This window comes from Pseudophryne corroboree, unplaced genomic scaffold (assembly GCF_028390025.1).
Source record: "Pseudophryne corroboree isolate aPseCor3 unplaced genomic scaffold, aPseCor3.hap2 scaffold_294, whole genome shotgun sequence".
NCBI classification, from domain to species: Eukaryota; Metazoa; Chordata; class Amphibia; order Anura; family Myobatrachidae; genus Pseudophryne; species Pseudophryne corroboree.
In genome coordinates, this window is record NW_026969607.1 from 334,678 (window position 1) to 356,598 (window position 21,921).

Consider the following 21,921-nt stretch of genomic DNA (forward strand, 5'->3'; position numbering starts at 1 on the left):
AAATCATACTTATTTTGCATAGGAGATACCATGGTCATGAAGATTTTTCTCCCAGGGTGAGGTTCATTCATTGCATTTTGGGTATGCTGACCCCTGTGATTTCCCCAAATGTGGGAAACTCAACTGCATTATTTGTGGTAGTGGGGGACTGTGTTTGTGCTTTCCTCTGGTCAGCTCTGGTAAAAGTCAGATTTCTTTGTCTCAGATTTTCCTCTAGCCTTGTTCTTCTTTCGAGAGTTCCCTTGTGCTGCCTTAGTTGGATCTCCTTCACTTTACAGGGGGGTACCCGAGCAGCGACCCTCCCCAGCTCTAGCCCAACTCCTACTTACCTGCCAGGTGAGATACTATGATCATGAAGGTGCTTCTCCCAGGGCAAGGCTCACCCATTGCACTCTGGGTGTGCTGCTCCTGCGATTTCCCCAAATGTGGGAAACTTGACTGTATAATTTGTGTTTCCCCTGGTCGGCTCTCGTATAATTCAGATCTCTTTGTCTCAGGTCTCTCTCCAGCCTAGTTTGCTGTCTGTTTCCACTTCTCTTTTCTTGAGCCGCTCCCTTCTATGCCCTTGCGCACTATCCTGACTTCTCCTCCTGTCTGCTTACTTTGTGCCTTCCAACGCACAATGCGAACTACAGGTAGTGCTGCAGGGCCCACACCCTTTTACTTGCCTTACAGAGCAGCTCTGGAGCTGTTACAGTGCCCAGCTGCTGCAAGAAATCAGCTTGAATGCTTCAGGGGCTGGGGCATAGCCAACATGAGCCCCACACCAAAGGAGGGTGGAGGTGTTTAATGCAAACTAGGGGTCAGCCAAGCGCCGCAAAAGGCCACCATGCCCTGCACGCCCCTTTTCTCTTTTCATATGCAGACGAGGGTTGAAGCCAACTTTGACCCACTGCTTGGATGACATCACCATATGCAAATCCATCTGCGGCAGGCCTTCCCCCAGGAATGCTTGCACTAGTTGTTGCATTTGGTTTGTTGTTTGGGGGTGCTTCAGTATTAGGCAGCCTTCTGCCCTCCCATGTTCATCTGAAAATATATGTTCTCCCTGCAGTTGTTGTCCCAAGATGAGAGTTCCCTTGTGCTGCCTCAGTTGAATCTCCTTTACTTGACAGAGATGTGCATGAGCAGCGGCCCTCCCCAGCCCTATTCCAAATCATACTTATTTTGCATAGGAGATACCATGGTCATGAAGATTTTTCTCCCAGGGTGAGGTTCATTCATTGCATTTTGGGTATGCTGACCCCTGTGATTTCCCCAAATGTGGGAAACTTGACTGCATTATTTGTGGTAGTGGGAGACTGTGTTTGTGCTTTCCTCTAGTCAGCTCTGGTAAAAGTCAGATTTCTTTGTCTCAGATTTTCCTTTAGCCTTGTTCTTCTTTCGAGAGTTCCCTTGTGCTACCTCAGTTGGATCTCCTTCACTTTACAGGGGGGTACCCGAGCAGCGACCCTCCCCAGCTCTAGCCCAACTCCTACTTACCTGCCAGGTGAGATACTATGATCATGAAGGTGCTTCTCCCAGGGCAAGGCTCACCCATTGTACTCTGGGTGTGCTGCTCCTGCGATTTCCCCAAATGTGGGAAACTTGACTGCATAATTTGTGTTTCCCCTGGTCGGCTCTCGTATAATTCAGATCTCTTTGTCTCAGGTCTCTCTCCAGCCTAGTTTGCTGTCTGTTTCCACTTCTCTTTTCTTCAGCCGCTCCCTTCTATACCCTTGTGCACTATCCTGACTTCTCCTCCCGTCTGCTTACTTTGTGCCTTCCAATGCACAATGCAAACTACAGGTAGTGCTGCAGGGCCCACACCCTTTTACTTGCCTTACAGAGCAGCTCTGGAGCTGTTACAGTGCCAAGCTGCTGCAGGAAATCAGCTTGAATGCTTCAGGGGCTGGGGCATAGCCAACATGAGCCCCACACCGAAGGAGGGTGGAGGTGTTTAATGCAAACTAGGGGTCAGACAAGCGCCGCAAAAGGCCACCATGCCCTGCACGCCCCTTTTCTGTTTTCATATGCAGACGAGGGTTGAAGCCAACTTTGACCCACTGCTTGGATGACATCACCATATGCAAATCCATCTGCGGCAGGCCTTCCCCCAGGAATGCTTGCACTAGTTGTTGCATTTGGTTTGTTGTTTGGGGGTGCTTCAGTATTAGTCAGCCTTCTGCTCCACCCTCCTTTGGTGTGGGGCTCATGTTGGCCATGTCCCATCCCCTGAAGCATTCAAGCAGATTTCTTGCAGCAGCTGGGGAAATCACAGGGGTCAGCATACCCAGAATGCAATGAATGAACCTCACCCTGGGAGAATAATCTTCATGACCATGGTATCTCCTATGCAAAATAAGTATGATTTGGGATAGAGCTGGGGAGGGCCGCTGCTCAGGCACATCTCTGTCAAGTTAAGGAGATTCAACTGAGGCAGCACAAGGGAACTCTCATCTGGGGACAACAACTGCAGGGAGAACACATATTTTCAGATGAACATGGGAGGGCAGAAGGCTGCCTAATACTGAAGCACCCCCAAACAACAAACCAAATGCAACAACTAGTGCAAGCATTCCTGGGGGAAGTTCTGCAGAAGACGGATTTGCATATGGTGATGTCATCCAAGCAGTGGGTCAAAGTTGGCTTCAACCCTCGTCTGCATATGAAAACAGAAAAGGGGCGTGCAGGGCATGGTGGCCTTTTGCGGCGCTTGTCTGACCCCTAGTTTGCATTAAACACCTCCACCCTCCTTCGGTGTGGGGCTCATGTTGGCTATGCCCCAGCCCCTGAAGCATTCAAGCTGATTTCTTGCAGCAGCTGGGCACTGTAACAGCTCCAGAGCTGCTCTGTAAGGCAAGTAAAAGGGTGTGGGCCCTGCAGCACTACCTGTAGTTTGCATTGTGCATTGGAAGTCACAAAGTAAGCAGACGGGAGGAGAAGTCAGGATAGTGCACAAGGGTATAGAAGGGAGCGGCTGAAGAAAAGAGAAGTGGAAACAGACAGCAAACTAGGCTGGAGAAAGACCTGAGACAAAGAGATCTGAATTATACGAGAGCCGACCAGGGGAAACACAAATTATGCAGTCAAGTTTCCCACATTTGGGGAAATCGCAGGAGCAGCACACCCAGAGTACAATGGGTGAGCCTTGCCCTGGGAGAAGCACCTTCATGATCATAGTATCTCACCTGGCAGGTAAGTAGGAGTTGGGCTAGAGCTGGGGAGGGTCGCTGCTCGGGTACCCCCCTGTAAAGTGAAGGAGATCCAACTGAGGCAGCACAAGGGAACTCTCGAAAGAAGAACAAGGCTAAAGGAAAATCTGAGACAAAGAAATCTGACTTTTACCAGAGCTGACCAGAGGAAAGCACAAACACAGTCTCCCACTACCACAAATAATGCAGTCAAGTTTCCCACATTTGGGGAAATCACAGGGGTCAGCATACCCAAAATGCAATGAATGAACCTCACCCTGGGAGAAAAATCTTCATGACCATGGTATCTCCTATGCAAAATAAGTATGATTTGGAATAGGGCTGGGGAGGGCCGCTGCTCATGCACATCTCTGTCAAGTAAAGGAGATTCAACTGAGGCAGCAAAAGGGAACTCTCATCTGGGGACAACAACTGCAGGGAGAACATATATTTTCAGATGAACATGGGAGGGCAGAAGGCTGCCTAATACTGAAGCACCCCCAAACAACAAACCAAATGCAACAACTAGTGCAAGCATTCCTGGGTGAAGGCCTGCCGCAGATGGATTTGCATATGGTGATGTCATCCAAGCAGTGGGTCAAAGTTGGCTTCAACCCTCGTCTGCATATGAAAAGAGAAAAGGGGCGTGCAGGGCATGGTGGCCTTTTACGGCGCTTGGCTGACCCCTAGTTTGCATTAAACACCTCCACCCTCCTTTGGTGTGGGGCTCATGTTGGCTATGCCCCAGCCCCTGAAGCATTCAAGCTGATTTCTTGCAGCAGCTGGGCACTGTAACAGCTCCAGAGCTGCTCTGTAAGGCAAGTAAAAGGGTGTGGGCCCTGCAGCACTACCTGTAGTTCGCATTGTGCGTTGGAAGGCACAAAGTAAGCAGACAGGAGGAGAAGTCAGGATAGTGCGCAAGGGTATAGAAGGGAGCGGCTGAAGAAAAGAGAAGTGGAAACAGACAGCAAACTAGGCTGGAGAGAGACCTGAGACAAAGAGATATGAATTATACGAGAGCCGACCAGGGGAAACACAAATTATGCAGTCAAGTTTCCCACATTTGGGGAAATCGCAGGGGCAGCACACCCAGAGTGCAATGGGTGAGCCTTGCCCTGGGAGAAGCACCTTCATGATCATAGTATCTCACCTGGCAGGTAAGTAGGAGTTGGGCTAGAGCTGGCGAGGGTCTCTGCTCGGGCACCCCCCTGTCAAGTGAAGGAGATCCAACTGAGGCAGCACAAGGGAACTCTCAAAAGAAGAACAAGGCTCTGAAACAAAGAAATCTGACTTTTACCAGAGCTGACCAGAGGAAAACACAAACACAGTCCCCCACTACCACAAATAAAGCAGTCGAGTTTCCCACATTTGGGGAAATCACAGGGGTCAGCATACCCAGAATGCAATGAATGAACCTCACCCTGGGAGAATAATCTTCATGACCATGGTATCTCCTATGCAAAATAAGTATGATTTGGGATAGAGCTGGGGAGGGCCGCTGCTCAGGCACATCTCTGTCAAGTTAAGGAGATTCAACTGAGGCAGCACAAGGGAACTCTCATCTGGGGACAACAACTGCAGGGAGAACACATATTTTCAGATGAACATGGGAGGGCAGAAGGCTGCCTAATACTGAAGCACCCCCAAACAACAAACCAAATGCAACAACTAGTGCAAGCATTCCTGGGGGAAGGCCTGCCGCAGATGGATTTGCATATGGTGATGTCATCCAAGCAGTGGGTCAAAGTTGGCTTCAACCCTCGTCTGCATATGAAAACAGAAAAGGGGCGTGCAGGGCATGGTGGCCTTTTGCGGCGCTTGTCTGACCCCTAGTTTGCATTAAACACCTCCACCCTCCTTCGGTGTGGGGCTCATGTTGGCTATGCCCCAGCCCCTGAAGCATTCAAGCTGATTTCTTGCAGCAGCTTGGCACTGTAACAGCTCCAGATCTGCTCTGTAAGGCAAGTAAAAGGGTGTGGGCCCTGCAGCACTACCTGTAGTTTGCATTGTGCATTGGAAGGCACAAAGTAAGCAGACGGGAGGAGAAGTCAGGATAGTGCACAAGGGTATAGAAGGGAGCGGCTGAAGAAAAGAGAAGTGGAAACAGACAGCAAACTAGGCTGGAGAGAGACCTGAGACAAAGAGATCTGAATTATACGAGAGCCGACCAGGGGAAACACAAATTATGCAGTCAAGTTTCCCACATTTGGGGAAATCGCAGGAGCAGCACACCCAGAGTACAATGGGTGAGCCTTGCCCTGGGAGAAGCACCTTCATGATCTTAGTATCTCACCTGGCAGGTAAGTAGGAGTTGGGCTAGAGCTGGGGAGGGTCGCTGCTCGGGTACCCCCCTGTAAAGTGAAGGAGATCCAACTGAGGCAGCACAAGGGAACTCTCGAAAGAAGAACAAGGCTAAAGGAAAATCTGAGACAAAGAAATCTGACTTTTACCAGAGCTGACCAGAGGAAAGCACAAACACAGTCTCCCACTACCACAAATAATGCAGTCAAGTTTCCCACATTTGGGGAAATCACAGGGGTCAGCATACCCAAAATGCAATGAATGAACCTCACTCTGGGAGAAAAATCTTCATGACCATGGTATCTCCTATGCAAAATAAGTATGATTTGGAATAGGGCTGGGGAGGGCCGCTGCTCATGCACATCTCTGTCAAGTAAAGGAGATTCAACTGAGGCAGCACAAGGGAACTCTCATCTTGGGACAACAACTGCAGGGAGAACATATATTTTCAGATGAACATGGGAGGGCAGAAGGCTGCCTAATACTGAAGCACCCCCAAACAACAAACCAAATGCAACAACTAGTGCAAGCATTCCTGGGGGAAGGCCTGCCGCAGATGGATTTGCATATGGTGATGTCATCCAAGCAGTGGGTCAAAGTTGGCTTCAACCCTCGTCTGCATATGAAAAGAGAAAAGGGGCGTGCAGGGCATGGTGGCCTTTTGCGGCGCTTGGCTGACCCCTAGTTTGCATTAAACACCTCCACCCTCCTTTGGTGTGGGGCTCATGTTGGCTATGCCCCAGCCCCTGAAGCATTCAAGCTGATTTCTTGCAGCAGCTGGGCACTGTAACAGCTCCAGAGCTGCTCTGTAAGGCAAGTAAAAGGGTGTGGGCCCTGAAGCACTACCTGTAGTTCGCATTGTGCGTTGGAAGGCACAAAGTAAGCAGACAGGAGGAGAAGTCAGGATAGTGCGCAAGGGCATAGAAGGGAGCGGCTCAAGAAAAGAGAAGTGGAAACAGACAGCAAACTAGGCTGGAGAGAGACCTGAGACAAAGAGATCTGAATTATACGAGAGCCGACCAGGGGAAACACAAATTATACAGTCAAGTTTCCCACATTTGGGGAAATCGCAGGAGCAGCACACCCAGAGTGCAATGGGTGAGCCTTGCCCTGGGAGAAGCACCTTCATGATCATAGTATCTCACCTGGCAGGTAAGTAGGAGTTGGGCTAGAGCTGGGGAGGGTCGCTGCTCGGGTACCCCCCTGTAAAGTGAAGGAGATCCAACTAAGGCAGCACAAGGGAACTCTCGAAAGAAGAACAAGGCTAGAGGAAAATCTGAGACAAAGAAATCTGACTTTTACCAGAGCTGACCAGAGGAAAGCACAAACACAGTCCCCCACTACCACAAATAATGCAGTTGAGTTTCCCACATTTGGGGAAATCACAGGGGTCAGCATACCCAAAATGCAATGAATGAACCTCACCCTGGGAGAAAAATCTTCATGACCATGGTATCTCCTATGCAAAATAAGTATGATTTTTAATAGGGATGGGGAGGGCCGCTGCTCATGCACATCTCTGTCAAGTAAAGGAGATTTAACTGAGGCAGCACAAGGGAACTCTCATCTGGGGACAACAACTGCAGGGAGAACACATATTTTCAGATGAACATGGGAGGGCAGAAGGCTGCCTAATACTGAAGCACCCCCAAACAACAAACCAAATGCAACAACTAGTGCAAGCATTCCTGGGGGAAGTTCTGCAGAAGACGGATTTGCATACGGTGATGTCATCCAAGCAGTGGGTCAAAGTTGGCTTCAACCCTCATCTGCATATGAAAAGAGAAAAGGGGCGTGCAGGGCATGGCGGCCTTTTGCGGTGCTTGGATGACCCCTAGTTCGCATTAAACACCTCCACCCTCCTTTGGTGTGGGGCTCATGTTGGCCATGCCCCATCCCCTGAAGCATTCAAGCTGATTTCTTGCAGCAGCTGGGCACTGTAACAGCTCCAGAGCTGCTCTGTAAGGCAAGTAAAAGGGTGTGGGCCCTGCAGCACTACCTGTAGTTTGCATTGTGCATTGGAAGGCACAAAGTAAGCAGACGGGAGGAGAAGTCAGGATAGTGCACAAGGGTATAGAAGGGAGCGGCTGAAGAAAAGAGAAGTGGAAACAGACAGCAAACTAGGCTGGAGAGAGACCTGAGACAAAGAGATCTGAATTATACGAGAGCCGACCAAGGGAAACACAAATTATGCAGTCAAGTTTCCCACATTTGGGGAAATCGCAGGGGCAGCACACACAGAGTGCAATGGGTGAGCCTTGCCCTGGGAGAAGCACCTTCATGATCATAGTATCTCACCTGGCAGGTAAGTAGGAGTTGGGCTAGAGCTGGGGAGGGTTGCTGTTCGGGCACCCCCCTGTCAAGTGAAAGAGATCCAACTGAGGCAGCACAAGGGAACTCTCGAAAGAAGAACAAGGCTAGAGGAAGATCTGAGACAAAGAAATCTGACTTTTTCCAGAGCTGGCCAGAGGAAAGCACAAACACAGTCCCCCACTACCACAAATAATGCAGTCGAGTTTCCCACATTTGGGGAAATCACAGGGGTCAGCATACCCAGAATGCAATGAATGAACCGCACCCTGGGAGAACAATCTTCATGACCATGGTATCGCCTATGCAAAATAAGTATGATTTGGGATAGGGCTGGGGAGGGCCGCTGCTCAGGCACATCTCTGTCAAGTAAAGGAGATTCAACTGAGGCAGCACAAGGGAACTCTCATCTGGGGACAACAACTGCAGGGAGAACACATATTTTCAGATGAACATGTGAGGGCAGAAGGCTGCCTAATACTGAAGCACCCCCAAACAACAAACCAAATGCAACAACTAGTGCAAGCATTCCTGGGGGAAGGCCTGCAGCAGATGGATTTGCATATGGTGATGTCATCCAAGCAGTGGGTCAAAGTTGGCTTCAACCCTCGTCTGCATATGAAAAGAGAAAAGGGGCGTGCAGGGCATGGCGGCCTTTTGCAGCGCTTGGATGACCCCTAGTTTGCATTACACACCTCCTCCCTCCTTCGGTGTGGGGCTCATGTTGGCTATGCCCCAGCCCCTGAAGCATTCAAGCTGATTTCTTGCAGCAGCTGGGCACTGTAACTGCTCCAGAGCTACTCTGTAAGGCAAGTAAAAGGGTGTGGGCCCTGCAGCACTACCTGTAGTTCGCATTGTGCGTTGGAAGGCACGAAGTAAGCAGACGGGAGAAGTCAGGATAGTGCGCAAGGGCATAGAAGGGAGCGGCTCAAGAAAAGAGAAGTGGAAACAGACAGCAAACTAGGCTGGAGAGAGACCTGAGACAAAGAGATCTGAATTATACGAGAGCCGACGAGGGGAAACACAAATTATGCAGTCAAGTTTCCCACATTTGGGGAAATCGCAGGAGCAGCACACCCAGAGTGCAATGGTTGAGCCTTGCCCTGGGAGAAGCACCTTCATGATCATAGTATCTCACCTGGCAGGTAAGTAGGAGTTGGGCTAGAGCTGGGGAGGGTCGCTGCTCGGGTTCCCCCCTGTGAAGTGAAGGAGATCCAACTGAAGCAGCACCAGGGAACTCTCGAAAGAAGAACAAGGCTAGAGAAAGATCTGAGACAAAGAAATCTGACTTTTACCAGAGCTGACCAGAGGAAAGCACAAACACAGTCCCCCACTACCACAAATAATGCAGTCGAGTTTCCCACATTTGGGAAAATCACAGGGGTCAGCATACCCAGAATGCAATGAATGAACCTCACCCTGGGAGAACAATCTTCATGACCATGGTATCTCCTATGCAAAATAAGTATGATTTGGGATAGGGCTGGTGAGGGCCGCTGCTCAGGCACATCTCTGTCAAGTAAAGGAGATTCAACTGAGGCAGCACAAGGGAACTCTCATCTGGGGACAACAACTGCAGGGAGACCACATCTTTTCAGATGAACATGGGAGGGCGGAAGGCTGCCTAATACTGAAGCACCATCAAATATCAAACCATGGCCCTCATTCCGAGTTGATCGCTCGCAAGGCGATTTTAGCAGAGTTACACAATCTAAGCCGCCGCCTACTGGGAGTGAATCTTAGCTTCTTAAAATTGCGACCAATGTATTCGCAATATTGCGATTACAAACTACTTAGCAGTTTCAGAGTAGCTTCAGACTTACTCGGCATCTGCGATCAGTTCAGTGCTTGTCGTTCCTGGTTTGACGTCACAAACACTCCCAGAGTTCGCCCAGACACTCCCCCGTTTCTCCGGCCACTCCTGCGTTTTTTCCGGAAACTGTAGCGTTTTTTCCCACACGCCAATAAAACGGCCTGTTTCCGCCCAGTAACACCCATTTCCTGTCAATCATATTACGATCGCCGGAGCGAAGAAAAAGCCGTGAGTAAAAATACTTTCTTCATTGTAAAATTACTTGGCGCAGTCGCAGTGCGAATATTGCGCATGCGTACTAAGCAGAATTTCACTGCGATGCGATGAAATTTACAGAGCGAACGACTCGGAATGAGGGCCCATATGCAACAACTAGTACAAGCACTCCTGGGGGAAGGTCTGCAGCAGACGGATTTGCATACGGTGATGTTATCCAAGCAGTGGGCCAAAGTTGACTGGAACCCTCATCTGCACATGAAAAGAGAAAAGGGGCATGCAGGGCATGGCGGCCTTTTGCAGTGCTTGGATGACCCCTAGTTCGCATTAAACACCCCCACCCTCCTTTGGTGTGGGGCTCATGTTGGCCATACCCCATCCCCTGATGCATTCAAGCTGATTTCTTGCAGCAGCTGGGCACTGTAACAGCTCCAGAGCTGTTCTGTAAGGCAAGTAAAAGGGTGTGGGCCCTGCAGCACCACCTGTTGTTCGCATTGTGCGTTGGAAGGCACAAATTAAGCAGACGGGAGGAGAAGTCAGGATAGTGCGCAAGGGCATTCTTTTCTCTTAGTCCGGGGGCAAGGCTTCAAAATGGGGTCTGCAACGGAGGAGACACAGGGGGCGTGGTCACAGCAGCTTTTCTCTACAGTCTGCACCAGCAGGAGCCTACACCATTTTTTATGATCACGCTGAACTGCAGTGCGACTGCAATTACAGCATGGTCAAGAAGGGAGGCGTCATGCTGGGTGGCCATGCCCTGTCACTGTGCAGGAGCCAGCACCGCTCACACACTAGTCCCCGGGTGCAGCCCCCAACCCCCGGGACACCCGGAGCAACAAAATGTAGATTCAGGCCACCAGGCCACGCCCCTACCTATGAAACCATGCCTCCTTTTTACCATTGCGCTGTTTATCTGCGCGCACTGCATTACAATCTCCCTCGCCACCTCTCTGGGTGTCACCAGTGATAGTGACACCTCTGCTATGCTTGTAGCAGCTGGTCCTAAGATCTACGCCTCAAGCCCTGAGTGTTTGCCCTTGTGACTTGTTGATCATCATAGCGAAGCAGATGCTTACAGAAAACTGCAGGGGCTTAGATTGAAAATAAAAAAAATTGATGGGTATAAGGTAGAGAGGAGCGGGTTCGGTTCTCCGAGAACCGAATTCCCCACGAACTCCACGTGGTTTACACTGGTCCGAGGCAGGCTCGGTTGTTCCCGCCTGACTCGGAAAACCTGAACAAGGGAAAATGTCATCATCCCGCTGTCGGATTCTCGCGAGATTCGGATTCCATATAAAGAGCTGCGCGTTGCCGCCATTTTTACTCGTGCATTGAAGAGAGAGCGGAGAGGACGTGGCTATGTTCTCTCAGTGGAAATCTCAATATCAGTGCTCAGTATCAGTGGTTACTTATTGCTGCTCAGTAATACTAGAAGTGTGTCTCTCCTGCTCAGTGTCAGTTCTCAGTAGTATCCTCATCAGTGCTCAGTATCACTGCTCATTGTCTTGTGCTGCATTGTGGTGCTCAGCATACTACAGTACATTACTAATAGTCCAGTGCTGCATCTTGCTGCTCAGTGTCAGTTCTAGTATCCTCATCAGTGCTCACTATCACTGCTCATTACATTGTGGTGTTCTGTATACTACAGTAACATAGTAATATAGTAACATATAGTAACATAGTTTTTGAGGTTGAATAGAGGCAAATTGCCCATCGTGTTCAACCTGTTTTAAGTTGTGATGATTCTACATACTTGCTGAATAATGTTTTATGACTAGTTAGCTACTATAACTCATGTTACCCCCGGATTAACCATGTTGATATTTTAAGTATTATAACCTTGGATAGCTTTTTCATTCAGAAATGTATCCATTCCTTTTTTAAATCCAATTACAGAGTCCGCCATTACCACCTTCCCTGGCAGGGAATTCCACATCCTGATTGCCCTAACAGTGAAGATCATAGTATCTCACCTGGCAGGTAAGTAGGAGTTGGGCTAGAGCTGTGGAGGATTGCTGCTCGGGCACCCCCTGTCAAGTGAAGGAGATCCAACTGAGGCAGCACAAGGGAACTCTCGAAAGAAGAACAAGGCTAGAGGAAGATCTGAGACAAAGAAATCTGACTTTTACCAGAGCTGACCAGAGGAAAGCACAAACACAGTCCCCCACTACCACAAATAATGCAGTCGAGTTTCCCACATTTGGGGAAATCACAGGGGTCAGCATACCCAGAGTGCAATGAATGAACCTCACCCTGGGAGAACAATCTTCATGACCATGGTATCTCCTATGCAAAATAAGTATGATTTGGGATAGGGCTGGGGAGGGCCGCTGCTCAGGCACATCTCTGTCAAGTTAAGGAGATTCAACTGAGGCAGCACAAGGGAACTCTCATCTGGGGACAACAACTGCAGGGAGAACACATATTTTCAGATGAACATGGGAGGGCAGAAGGCTGCCTAATACTGAAGCACCCCCAAACAACAAACCAAATGCAACTACTAGTGCAAGCATTCCTGGGGGAAGGCCTGCAGCAGACGTATTTGCATATGGTGATGTCATCCAAGCAGTGGGTCAAAGTTGGCTTCAACCCTCGTCTGCATATGAAAATAAAAAAGGGGTGTGCAGGGCATGGCGGCCTTTTGCGGCGCTTGGATGACCCCTAGTTCGCATTAAACACCTCCACCCTCCTTCGGTGTGGGGCTCATGTTGGCTATGCCCCAGCCCCTGAAGCATTCAAGCTGATTTCTTGCAGCAGCTGGGCACTGTAACAGCTCCAGAGCTGCTCTGTAAAGCAAGTAAAAGGGTGTGGGCCCTGCAGCACTACCTGTAGTTTGCATTGTGCGTTGGAAGGCACAAAGTAAGCAGACGGGGAAGTCAGGATAGTGCACAAGGGCATAGAAGGGAGCGGCTCAAGAAAAGAGAAGTGGAAACAGACAGCAAACTAGGCTGGAGAGAGACCTGAGACAAAGAGATCTGAATTATATGAGAGCCGACCAGAGGAAACACAAATTATGTAATCAAGTGTCCCACATTTGGGGAAATCGTAGGAGCAGCACACCCAGAGTGCATTGGGTGAGCCTTGCCCTGGGAGAAGCACCTTCCTGATCATAGTATCTCACCTGGCAGGTAAGTAGGAGTTGGGCTAGAGCTGGGGAGGGTCGCTGTATGGGCACCCCCCTGTCAAGTGAAGGAGATCCAACTGAGGCAGCACAAGGAAACTCTCGAAAAAAGAACAAGGCTAGATGAAGATCTGAGACATAGAAATCTGACTTTTACCAGAGCTGACCAGAGGAAAGCACAAACACAGTCCCCCACTACAACAAATAATGCAGTCGAGTTTCCCACATTTGGGGAAATCACAGGGGTCAGCATACCCAGAATGCAATGAATGAACCTCACCCTGGGAGAACAATCTTCATGATAATGGTATCTCCTATGCAAAATAAGTATGATTTGGGATAGGGCTGGGGAGGGCCGCTGCTCAGGCACATCTCTGTCAAGTAAAGGAGATTCAACTGAGGCAGCACAAGGGAACTCTCATCTGGGGACAACAACTGCAGGGAGAACACATATTTTCAGATGAAAATGGGAGAGCAGAAGGCTGCCTAATACTGAAGCACCCCCAAACAACAAACCAAATGCAACAACTAGTACAAGCATTCCTGGGAAAAGGTCTGCAGAAGACGGATTTGCATACGGTGATGTTATCCAAGCAGTGGGCCAAAGTTGGCTGGAACCCTCATCTGCATATGAAAAGAGAAAAGGGGTATGCAGGGCATGGCGGCCTTTTGCGGTGCTTGGATGACCCTTAGTTTGCATTAAACACCTCCACCCTCCGTCGGTGTGGGGCTCATGTTGGCTATGCCCCAGCCCCTGAAGCATTCAAGCTGATTTCTTGCAGCAGCTGGGCACTGTAACAGCTCCAGAGCTGCTCTGTAAGGTAAGTAAAAGGGTGTGGGCCCTGCAGCACTACCTGTAGTTTGCATTGTGCATTGGAAGGCACAAAGTAAGCAGACAGGAGGAGATGTCAGGATAGTCCACAAGGGTATAGAAGGGAGGGGCTTAAGAAAAAAGAAGTGGAAACAGACAGCAAACTAGGCTGGAGAGAGACCTGAGACAAAGAGATCTGAATTATATGAGAGCCGACCAGGGGAAACACAAATTATGCAGTCAAGTTTCCCACATTTGGGGAAATCGCAGGGGCAGCACACCCAGAGTGCATTGGGTGAGCCTTGCCCTGGGAGAAGCACCTACATGATCATAGTATCTCACCTGGCAGGTAAGTAGGAGTTGGGCTAGAGCTGGGGAGGGTCGCTGCTCGGGCACCCCCCTGTCAAGTGAAGGAGATCCAACTGAGGCAGCACAAGGGAACTCTCGAAAGAAGAACAAGGCTAGAGGAAGATCTGAGACAAAGAAATCTGACTTTTACCAGAGCTGACCAGAGGAAAGCACAAACACAGTCCCCCACTACCACAAATAATGCAGTTGAGTTTCCCACATTTGGGGAAATCACAGGGGTCAGCATACCCAGAATGCAATGAATGAACCTAACCCTGGGAGAACAATCTTCATGACCATGGTATCTCCTATGCAAAATAAGTATGATTTGGGATAGGGCTGGGGAGGGCCGCTGCTCAGGCACATCTCTGTCAAGTAAAGGAGATTCAACTGAGGCAGCACAAGGGAACTCTCATCTGGGGACAACAACTGCAGGGAGAACACATATTTTCAGATGAACATGGGAGGGCAGAAGGCTGCCTAATACTGAAGCACCCCCAAACAACAAACCAAATGCAACAACTAGTAAAAGCATTCCTGGGAGAAGGTCTGCAGAAGACGGATTTGCATACGGTGATGTCATCCAAGCAGTGGGCCAAAGTTGGCTGGAACCCTCATCTGCATATGAAAAGAGAAAAGGGTTATGCAGGGCATGGCGGCCTTTTGCGGCGCTTGGATGACCCCTAGTTCGCATTAAACACCTCCATTCTCCTTCGGTGTGGGGCTCATGTTGGCTATGCCCCAGCCCCTGAAGTATTCAAGCTGATTTCTTGCAGCAGCTGGGCACTGTAACAGCTCCAGAGCTGCTCTGTAAGGCAAGTAAAAGGGTGTGGGCCCTGCAGCACTACCTGTAGTTCTCATTGTGCGTTGGAAGGCACAAAGTAAGCAGACGGGAGAAGTCAGGATAGTGCGCAAGGGCATAGAAGGGAGCGGCTCAAGAAAAGAGAAGTGGAAACAGGCAGCAAACTAGGCTGGAGAGAGACCTGAGACAAAGAGATCTAAATTATACGAGAGCCGACCAGGGGAAACACAAATTATGCAGTCAAGTGTCCCACATTTGGGGAAATCGCAGGAGCAGCACACCCAGAGTGCAATGGGTGAGCCTTGCCCTGGGAGAAGCACCTTCATGATCATAGTATCTCACCTGGCAGGTAAGTAGGAGTTGGGCTAGAGCTGGGGAGGGTTGCTGCTCGGGTACCCCCCTGTCAAGTGAAGGAGATCCAACTGAGGCAGCACAAGGGAACTCTCGAAAGAAGAACAAGGCTAGAGGAAAATCTGAGACAAAGAAATCTGACTTTTACCAGAGCTGACCAGAGGAAAGCACAAACACAGTCCCCCACTACCACAAATAATGCAGTCGAGTTTCCCACATTTGGGGAAATCACAGGGGTCAGCATACCCAAAATGCAATGAATGAACCTCACCCTCGGAGAACAATCTTCATGATAATGGTATCTCCTATGCAAAATAAGTATGATTTGGGATAGGGCTGGGGAGGGCCGCTGCTCAGGCACATCTCTGTCAAGTAAAGGAGATTCAACATAGGCAGCACAAGGGAACTCTCATCTGGGGACAACAACTGCAAGGAGAACACATATTTTCAGATGAAAATGGGAGAGCAGAAGGCTGCCTAATACTGAAGCACCCCCAAACAACAAACCAAATGCAACAACTAGTACAAGCATTTCTGGGAAATGGTCTGCAGAAGACGGATTTGCATACGGTGATGTTATCCAAGCAGTGGGCCAAAGTTGGCTGGAACCCTCATCTGCATATGAAAAGGGGTATGCAGGGCATGGCGGCCTTTTGCGGTGCTTGGATGACCCTTAGTTTGCATTAAACACCTCCACCCTCCGTCGGTGTGGGGCTCATGTTGGCTATGCCCCAGCCCCTGAAGCATTCAAGCTGATTTCTTGCAGCAGCTGGGCACTGTAACAGCTCCAGAGCTGCTCTGTAAGGCAAGTAAAAGGGTGTGGGCCCTGCAGCACTACCTGTAGTTTGCATTGTGCATTGGAAGGCACAAAGTAAGCAGACAGGAGGAGATGTCAGGATAGTCCACAAGGGTATAGAAGGGAGGGGCTTAAGAAAAAAGAAGTGGAAACAGACAGCAAACTAGGCTGGAGAGAGACCTGAGACAAAGAGATCTGAATTATATGAGAGCCGACCAGGGGAAACACAAATTATGCAGTCAAGTTTCCCACATTTGGGGAAATCGCAGGGGCAGCACACCCAGAGTGCATTGGGTGAGCCTTGCCCTGGGAGAAGCACCTACATGATCATAGTATCTCACCTGGCAGGTAAGTAGGAGTTGGGCTAGAGCTGGGGAGGGTCGCTGCTCGGGCACCCCCCTGTCAAGTGAAGGAGATCCAACTGAGGCAGCACAAGGGAACTCTCGAAAGAAGAACAAGGCTAGAGGAAGATCTGAGACAAAGAAATCTGACTTTTACCAGAGCTGACCAGAGGAAAGCACAAACACAGTCCCCCACTACCACAAATAATGCAGTTGAGTTTCCCACATTTGGGGAAATCACAGGGGTCAGCATACCCAGAATGCAATGAATGAACCTAACCCTGGGAGAACAATCTTCATGACCATGGTATCTCCTATGCAAAATAAGTATGATTTGGGATAGGGCTGGGGAGGGCCGCTGCTCAGGCACATCTCTGTCAAGTAAAGGAGATTCAACTGAGGCAGCACAAGGGAACTCTCATCTGGGGACAACAACTGCAGGGAGAACACATATTTTCAGATGAACATGGGAGGGCAGAAGGCTGCCTAATACTGAAGCACCCCCAAACAACAAACCAAATGCAACAACTAGTAAAAGCATTCCTGGGAGAAGGTCTGCAGAAGACGGATTTGCATACGGTGATGTCATCCAAGCAGTGGGCCAAAGTTGGCTGGAACCCTCATCTGCATATGAAAAGAGAAAAGGGTTATGCAGGGCATGGCGGCCTTTTGCGGCGCTTGGATGACCCCTAGTTCGCATTAAACACCTCCATTCTCCTTCGGTGTGGGGCTCATGTTGGCTATGCCCCAGCCCCTGAAGTATTCAAGCTGATTTCTTGCAGCAGCTGGGCACTGTAACAGCTCCAGAGCTGCTCTGTAAGGCAAGTAAAAGGGTGTGGGCCCTGCAGCACTACCTGTAGTTCGCATTGTGCGTTGGAAGGCACAAAGTAAGCAGACGGGAGAAGTCAGGATAGTGCGCAAGGGCATAGAAGGGAGCGGCTCAAGAAAAGAGAAGTGGAAACAGGCAGCAAACTAGGCTGGAGAGAGACCTGAGACAAAGAGATCTAAATTATACGAGAGCCGACCAGGGGAAACACAAATTATGCAGTCAAGTGTCCCACATTTGGGGAAATCGCAGGAGCAGCACACCCAGAGTGCAATGGGTGAGCCTTGCCCTGGGAGAAGCACCTTCATGATCATAGTATCTCACCTGGCAGGTAAGTAGGAGTTGGGCTAGAGCTGGGGAGGGCTGCTGCTCGGGTACCCCCCTGTCAAGTGAAGGAGATCCAACTGAGGCAGCACAAGGGAACTCTCGAAAGAAGAACAAGGCTAGAGGAAAATCTGAGACAAAGAAATCTGACTTTTACCAGAGCTGACCAGAGGAAAGCACAAACACAGTCCCCCACTACCACAAATAATGCAGTCGAGTTTCCCACATTTGGGGAAATCACAGGGGTCAGCATACCCAAAATGCAATGAATGAACCTCACCCTCGGAGAACAATCTTCATGACCATGGTATCTCCTATGCAAAATAAGTATGATTTGGGATAGGGCTGGGGAGGGCCGCTGCTCAGGCACATCTCTGTCAAGTAAAGGAGATTCAACTGAGGCAGCACAAGGGAACTCCCATCTGGGGACAACAACTGCAGGGAGAACACATATTTTCAGATGAACATGGGAGGGCAGAAGGCTGCCTAATACTGAAGCACCCCCAAACAACAAACCAAATGCAACAACTAGTACAAGCATTCCTGGGGGAAGTTCTGCAGAAGACGGATTTGCATACGGTGATGTCATCCAAGCAGTGGGCCAAAGTTGGCTGGAACCCTCATCTGCATATGAAAAGAGAAAAGGGGTATGCAGGGCATGGCGGCCTTTTGCGGCGCTTGGATGACCCTTAGTTCGCATTAAACACCCCCACCCTCCTTCGGTGTGGGGCTCATGTTGGCTATGCCCCAGCCCCTGAAGCATTCAAGCTGATTTCTTGCAGCAGCTGGGCACTGTAACAGCTCCAGAGCTGCTCTGTACGGCAAGTAAAAGGGTGTGGGCCCTGCAGCACTACCTGTAGTTTGCATTGTGCATTGGAAGGCACTTAAGAATAGAGAAGTGGAAACAGACAGCAAACTAGGCTGGAGAGAGACCTGAGACAAAGAGATCTGAATTATACGAGAGCCGACCAGGGGAAACACAAATTATGCAGTCAAGTTTCCCACATTTGGGGAAATCGCAGGAGCAGCACACCCAGAGTGCAATGGGTGAGCCTTGCCCTGGGAGAAGCACCTACGTGATCATAGTATCTCACCTGGCAGGTAAGTAGGAGTTGGGCTAGAGCTGGGGAGGGTCGCTGCTCGGGTACCCCCCTGTCAAGTGAAGGAGATCCAACTGAGGCAGCACAAGGGAATTCTCGAAAGAAGAACAAGGCTAGAGGAAGATCTGAGACAAAGAAATCTGACTTTTACCTGAGCTGACCAGAGGAAAACACAAACACAGTCCCCCACTACCACAAATAATGCTGTCGAGTTTCACACATTTGGGGAAATCACAGGGGTCAGCATACCCAGAATGCAATGAATGAACCTCACACTGGGAGAATAATCTTCATGACCATGGTATCTCCTATGCAAAATAAGTATGATTTGGGATAGGGCTGGGGAGGGCCGCTGCTCAGGCACATCTCTGTCAAGTAAAGGAGATTCAACTGAGGCAGCATAAGGGAACTCTCATCTGGGGACAACAACTGCAGGGAGAACACATATTTTCAGATGAACATGGGAGGGCAGAAGGCTGCCTAATACTGAAGCACCCCCAAACAACAAACCAAATGCAACAACTAGTGCAAGCATTCCTGGGGGAAGGCCTGCAGCAGATGGATTTGCATATGGTGATGTCATCCAAGCAGTGGGTCAAAGTTGGCTTCAACCCTCGTCTGCATATGAAAAGAGAAAAGGGGCGTGCAGGGCATGGCGGCCTTTTGCGGCGCTTGGATGACCCCTAGTTCGCATTAAACACCTCCACCCTCCTTTGGTGTGGGGCTCATGTTGGCTATGCCCCAGCCCCTGAAGCATTCAAGCTGATTTCTTGCAGTAGCTGGGCACTGTAACAGCTCCAGAGCTGCTCTGTACGGCAAGTAAAAGGGTGTGGGCCCTGCAGCACTACCTGTAGTTTGCATTGTGCATTGGAAGGCACAAAGTAAGCAGACGGGAGAAGTAAGGATAGTGCGCAAGGCCATAGAATGGAGCGGCTTAAGAAAAGAGAAGTGGAAACAGACAGCAAACTAGGCTGGAGAGAGACCTGAGACAAAGAGATCTGAATTATACGAGAGCCGACCAGGGGAAACACAAATTATGCAGTCAAGTTTCCCACATTTGGGGAAATCGCAGGGGCAGCACATCCAGAGTGCAATGGGTGAGCCTTGCCCTGGGAGAAGCACCTTCATGATTATAGTATCTCACCTGGCAGGTAAGTAGAAGTTGGGCTAGAGCTGGGGAGGGTCGCTGCTCGGGCACCCCCCTGTCAAGTGAAGGAGATCCAACTGAGGCAGCACAAGGGAACTCTCGAATGAAGAACAAGGCTAGAGGAAGAACTGAAACAAAGAAATCTGACTTTTACCAGAGCTGACCAGAGGAAAGCACAAACACAGTCCCCCACTACCACAAATAATGCAGTTGAGTTTCCCACATTTGGGGAAATCACAGGGGTCAGCATACCCAGAATGCAATGAATGAACCTCACCCTGGGAGAACAATCTTCAAGACCATGGTCTCTCCTATGCAAAATAAGTATGATTTGGGATAGGGCTGGGGAGGGCCGCTGCTCAGGCACATCTCTGTCAAGTAAAGGAGATTCAACTGAGGCAGCACAAGGGAACTCTCATCTGGGGACAACAACTGCAGGGAGAACACATATTTTCAGATGAACATGGGAGGGCAGAAGGCTGCCTAATACTGAAGCACCCCCAAACAACAAACCAAATGCAACAACTAGTGCAAGCATTCCTGGGGGAAGGCCTGCAGCAGATGGATTTGCATATGGTGATGCCATCCAAGCAGTGGGTCAAAGTTGGCTTCAACCCTCGTCTGCATATGAAAAGAGAAAAGGGGCGTGCAGGGCATGGCGGCCTTTTGCGGCGCTTGGATGACCCCTAGTTCGCATTACACACCTCCACCCTCCTTCGGTATGGGGCTCATGTTGGCTATGCCCCAGCCCCTGAAGCATTCAAGCTGATTTCTTGCAGCAGCTGGGCACTATAACTGCTCCAGAGCTGCTCTGTAAGGCAAGTAAAAGGGTGTGGGCCCTGCAGCACTACCTGTAGTTTGCATTGTGCGTTGGAAGGCACGAAGTAAGCAGACGGGAGAAGTCAGGATAGTGCGCAAGGGCATAGAAGGGAGCGGCTCAAGAAAAGAGAAGTGGAAACAGACAGCAAACTAGGCTGGAGAGAGACCTGAGACAAAGAGATCTGAATTATACGAGAGCCTACCAAGGGAAACACAAATTATGCAGTCAAGTTTCCCACATTTGGGGAAATCACAGGGGCAGCACAACCAGAGTGCAATGGGTGAGCCTTGCCCTGGGAGAAGCACCTTCATGATCATAGTATCTCACCTGGCAGGTAAGTAGGAGTTGGGCTAGAGCTGGGGAGGGTCGCTGCTCGGGCACCCCCCTGTCAAGTGAAAGAGATCCAACTGAGGCAGCACAAGGGAACTCTCGAAAGAAGAACAAGGCTAGAGGAAGATCTGAGATAAAGAAATCTGATTTTTACCAGAGCTGACCAGAGGAAAGCACAAACACAGTCCCCCACTACCACAAATAATGCAGTCGAGTTTCCCACATTTGGGGAAATCACAGGGGTCAGCATACCCAGAATGCAATGAATGAACCTCACCCTGGGAGAACAATCTTCATGACCATGGTATCGCCTATGCAAAATAAGTATGATTTGGGATAGGGCTGGGGAGGGCCGCTGCTCAGGCACATCTCTGTCAAGTAAAGGAGATTCAACTGAGGCAGCACAAGGGAACTCTCATCTGGGGACAACAACTGCAGGGAGAACACATATTTTCAGATGAACATGGGAGGGCAGAAGGCTGCCTAATACTGAAGCACCCCCAAACAACAAACCAAATGCAACAACTAGTGCAAGCATTCCTGGGGGAAGGCCTGCAGCAGATGGATTTGCATATGGTGATGTCATCCAAACAGTGGGTCAAAGTTGGCTTCAACCCTCGTCTGCATATGAAAAGAGACAAGGGGCGTGCAGGGCATGGCGGCCTTTTGCGGCGCTTGGATGACCATTAGTTCGCATTACACACCTCCACCCTCCTTCGGTGTGGGGCTCATGTTGGCTATTCCCCAGCCCCTGAAGCATTCAAGCTGATTTCTTGCAGCAGCTGGGCACTGTAACTGCTCCAGAGACGCTCTGTAAGGCAAGTAAAAGGGTGTGGGTCCTGCAGCACTACCTGTAGTTTGCATTGTGCGTTGGAAGGCACGAAGTAAGCAGACGGGAGAAGTCAGGATAGTGCGCAAGGGCATAGAAGGGAGCGGCTCAAGAAAAGAGAAGTAGAAACAGACAGCAAACTAGGCTGGAGAGAGACCTGAG

The 21,921-nt window shown here is 49.8% G+C and overlaps 26 non-coding genes and 7 pseudogenes across 26 annotated transcripts; 4 read left to right on the forward strand and 29 right to left on the reverse strand.

Annotated features, from left to right (window-relative positions):
* The first annotated feature begins 5 nt into the window (after window positions 1–5).
* LOC135015387 (U1 spliceosomal RNA) lies at window positions 6–169 on the forward strand. The gene has a single exon (XR_010213661.1). It is a non-coding gene; the product is annotated as a U1 spliceosomal RNA (small nuclear RNA).
* Window positions 170–321: 152 nt separating this feature from the next.
* On the forward strand, window positions 322–484 carry LOC135015196 (U1 spliceosomal RNA). The gene has a single exon (XR_010213543.1). It is a non-coding gene; the product is annotated as a U1 spliceosomal RNA (small nuclear RNA).
* A 674-nt stretch (window positions 485–1,158) lies between these two features.
* On the forward strand, window positions 1,159–1,322 carry LOC135015110 (U1 spliceosomal RNA). The gene has a single exon (XR_010213459.1). It is a non-coding gene; the product is annotated as a U1 spliceosomal RNA (small nuclear RNA).
* Window positions 1,323–1,474: 152 nt separating this feature from the next.
* LOC135015249 (U1 spliceosomal RNA) lies at window positions 1,475–1,637 on the forward strand. Its single transcript, XR_010213583.1, has one exon. It is a non-coding gene; the product is annotated as a U1 spliceosomal RNA (small nuclear RNA).
* Window positions 1,638–3,022: 1,385 nt separating this feature from the next.
* Window positions 3,023–3,185, reverse strand: LOC135015250 (U1 spliceosomal RNA). Its single transcript, XR_010213584.1, has one exon. It is a non-coding gene; the product is annotated as a U1 spliceosomal RNA (small nuclear RNA).
* Window positions 3,186–3,337: 152 nt separating this feature from the next.
* Window positions 3,338–3,501, reverse strand: LOC135015117 (U1 spliceosomal RNA). The gene has a single exon (XR_010213465.1). It is a non-coding gene; the product is annotated as a U1 spliceosomal RNA (small nuclear RNA).
* A 695-nt stretch (window positions 3,502–4,196) lies between these two features.
* Window positions 4,197–4,338, reverse strand: LOC135015228 (U1 spliceosomal RNA; annotated as a pseudogene).
* A 142-nt stretch (window positions 4,339–4,480) lies between these two features.
* On the reverse strand, window positions 4,481–4,644 carry LOC135015083 (U1 spliceosomal RNA). The gene has a single exon (XR_010213433.1). It is a non-coding gene; the product is annotated as a U1 spliceosomal RNA (small nuclear RNA).
* Window positions 4,645–5,318: 674 nt separating this feature from the next.
* On the reverse strand, window positions 5,319–5,481 carry LOC135015361 (U1 spliceosomal RNA). The gene has a single exon (XR_010213652.1). It is a non-coding gene; the product is annotated as a U1 spliceosomal RNA (small nuclear RNA).
* A 152-nt stretch (window positions 5,482–5,633) lies between these two features.
* On the reverse strand, window positions 5,634–5,797 carry LOC135015140 (U1 spliceosomal RNA). The gene has a single exon (XR_010213489.1). It is a non-coding gene; the product is annotated as a U1 spliceosomal RNA (small nuclear RNA).
* A 674-nt stretch (window positions 5,798–6,471) lies between these two features.
* Window positions 6,472–6,634, reverse strand: LOC135015197 (U1 spliceosomal RNA). Its single transcript, XR_010213544.1, has one exon. It is a non-coding gene; the product is annotated as a U1 spliceosomal RNA (small nuclear RNA).
* A 152-nt stretch (window positions 6,635–6,786) lies between these two features.
* LOC135015398 (U1 spliceosomal RNA) lies at window positions 6,787–6,950 on the reverse strand. The gene has a single exon (XR_010213668.1). It is a non-coding gene; the product is annotated as a U1 spliceosomal RNA (small nuclear RNA).
* Window positions 6,951–7,624: 674 nt separating this feature from the next.
* LOC135015297 (U1 spliceosomal RNA) lies at window positions 7,625–7,787 on the reverse strand. The gene has a single exon (XR_010213620.1). It is a non-coding gene; the product is annotated as a U1 spliceosomal RNA (small nuclear RNA).
* Window positions 7,788–7,939: 152 nt separating this feature from the next.
* Window positions 7,940–8,103, reverse strand: LOC135015064 (U1 spliceosomal RNA). Its single transcript, XR_010213414.1, has one exon. It is a non-coding gene; the product is annotated as a U1 spliceosomal RNA (small nuclear RNA).
* Window positions 8,104–8,801: 698 nt separating this feature from the next.
* On the reverse strand, window positions 8,802–8,937 carry LOC135015321 (U1 spliceosomal RNA; annotated as a pseudogene).
* A 152-nt stretch (window positions 8,938–9,089) lies between these two features.
* Window positions 9,090–9,253, reverse strand: LOC135015236 (U1 spliceosomal RNA). The gene has a single exon (XR_010213577.1). It is a non-coding gene; the product is annotated as a U1 spliceosomal RNA (small nuclear RNA).
* Window positions 9,254–11,952: 2,699 nt separating this feature from the next.
* LOC135014961 (U1 spliceosomal RNA) lies at window positions 11,953–12,116 on the reverse strand. The gene has a single exon (XR_010213310.1). It is a non-coding gene; the product is annotated as a U1 spliceosomal RNA (small nuclear RNA).
* A 670-nt stretch (window positions 12,117–12,786) lies between these two features.
* Window positions 12,787–12,949, reverse strand: LOC135015425 (U1 spliceosomal RNA). Its single transcript, XR_010213682.1, has one exon. It is a non-coding gene; the product is annotated as a U1 spliceosomal RNA (small nuclear RNA).
* Window positions 12,950–13,101: 152 nt separating this feature from the next.
* On the reverse strand, window positions 13,102–13,265 carry LOC135015035 (U1 spliceosomal RNA). The gene has a single exon (XR_010213384.1). It is a non-coding gene; the product is annotated as a U1 spliceosomal RNA (small nuclear RNA).
* Window positions 13,266–13,960: 695 nt separating this feature from the next.
* On the reverse strand, window positions 13,961–14,102 carry LOC135015373 (U1 spliceosomal RNA; annotated as a pseudogene).
* Window positions 14,103–14,254: 152 nt separating this feature from the next.
* LOC135014967 (U1 spliceosomal RNA) lies at window positions 14,255–14,418 on the reverse strand. The gene has a single exon (XR_010213316.1). It is a non-coding gene; the product is annotated as a U1 spliceosomal RNA (small nuclear RNA).
* Window positions 14,419–15,110: 692 nt separating this feature from the next.
* LOC135015280 (U1 spliceosomal RNA) lies at window positions 15,111–15,252 on the reverse strand (annotated as a pseudogene).
* A 152-nt stretch (window positions 15,253–15,404) lies between these two features.
* LOC135015020 (U1 spliceosomal RNA) lies at window positions 15,405–15,568 on the reverse strand. Its single transcript, XR_010213370.1, has one exon. It is a non-coding gene; the product is annotated as a U1 spliceosomal RNA (small nuclear RNA).
* A 688-nt stretch (window positions 15,569–16,256) lies between these two features.
* Window positions 16,257–16,398, reverse strand: LOC135015374 (U1 spliceosomal RNA; annotated as a pseudogene).
* Window positions 16,399–16,550: 152 nt separating this feature from the next.
* On the reverse strand, window positions 16,551–16,714 carry LOC135014968 (U1 spliceosomal RNA). The gene has a single exon (XR_010213317.1). It is a non-coding gene; the product is annotated as a U1 spliceosomal RNA (small nuclear RNA).
* A 692-nt stretch (window positions 16,715–17,406) lies between these two features.
* Window positions 17,407–17,548, reverse strand: LOC135015282 (U1 spliceosomal RNA; annotated as a pseudogene).
* Window positions 17,549–17,700: 152 nt separating this feature from the next.
* LOC135014990 (U1 spliceosomal RNA) lies at window positions 17,701–17,864 on the reverse strand. Its single transcript, XR_010213340.1, has one exon. It is a non-coding gene; the product is annotated as a U1 spliceosomal RNA (small nuclear RNA).
* Window positions 17,865–18,479: 615 nt separating this feature from the next.
* On the reverse strand, window positions 18,480–18,642 carry LOC135015269 (U1 spliceosomal RNA). Its single transcript, XR_010213603.1, has one exon. It is a non-coding gene; the product is annotated as a U1 spliceosomal RNA (small nuclear RNA).
* Window positions 18,643–18,794: 152 nt separating this feature from the next.
* LOC135015151 (U1 spliceosomal RNA) lies at window positions 18,795–18,958 on the reverse strand. Its single transcript, XR_010213500.1, has one exon. It is a non-coding gene; the product is annotated as a U1 spliceosomal RNA (small nuclear RNA).
* Window positions 18,959–19,629: 671 nt separating this feature from the next.
* Window positions 19,630–19,792, reverse strand: LOC135015344 (U1 spliceosomal RNA). Its single transcript, XR_010213639.1, has one exon. It is a non-coding gene; the product is annotated as a U1 spliceosomal RNA (small nuclear RNA).
* A 152-nt stretch (window positions 19,793–19,944) lies between these two features.
* LOC135015001 (U1 spliceosomal RNA) lies at window positions 19,945–20,108 on the reverse strand. Its single transcript, XR_010213351.1, has one exon. It is a non-coding gene; the product is annotated as a U1 spliceosomal RNA (small nuclear RNA).
* Window positions 20,109–20,790: 682 nt separating this feature from the next.
* On the reverse strand, window positions 20,791–20,942 carry LOC135015350 (U1 spliceosomal RNA; annotated as a pseudogene).
* A 152-nt stretch (window positions 20,943–21,094) lies between these two features.
* LOC135015047 (U1 spliceosomal RNA) lies at window positions 21,095–21,258 on the reverse strand. Its single transcript, XR_010213397.1, has one exon. It is a non-coding gene; the product is annotated as a U1 spliceosomal RNA (small nuclear RNA).
* Window positions 21,259–21,921: the final 663 nt, after the last annotated feature.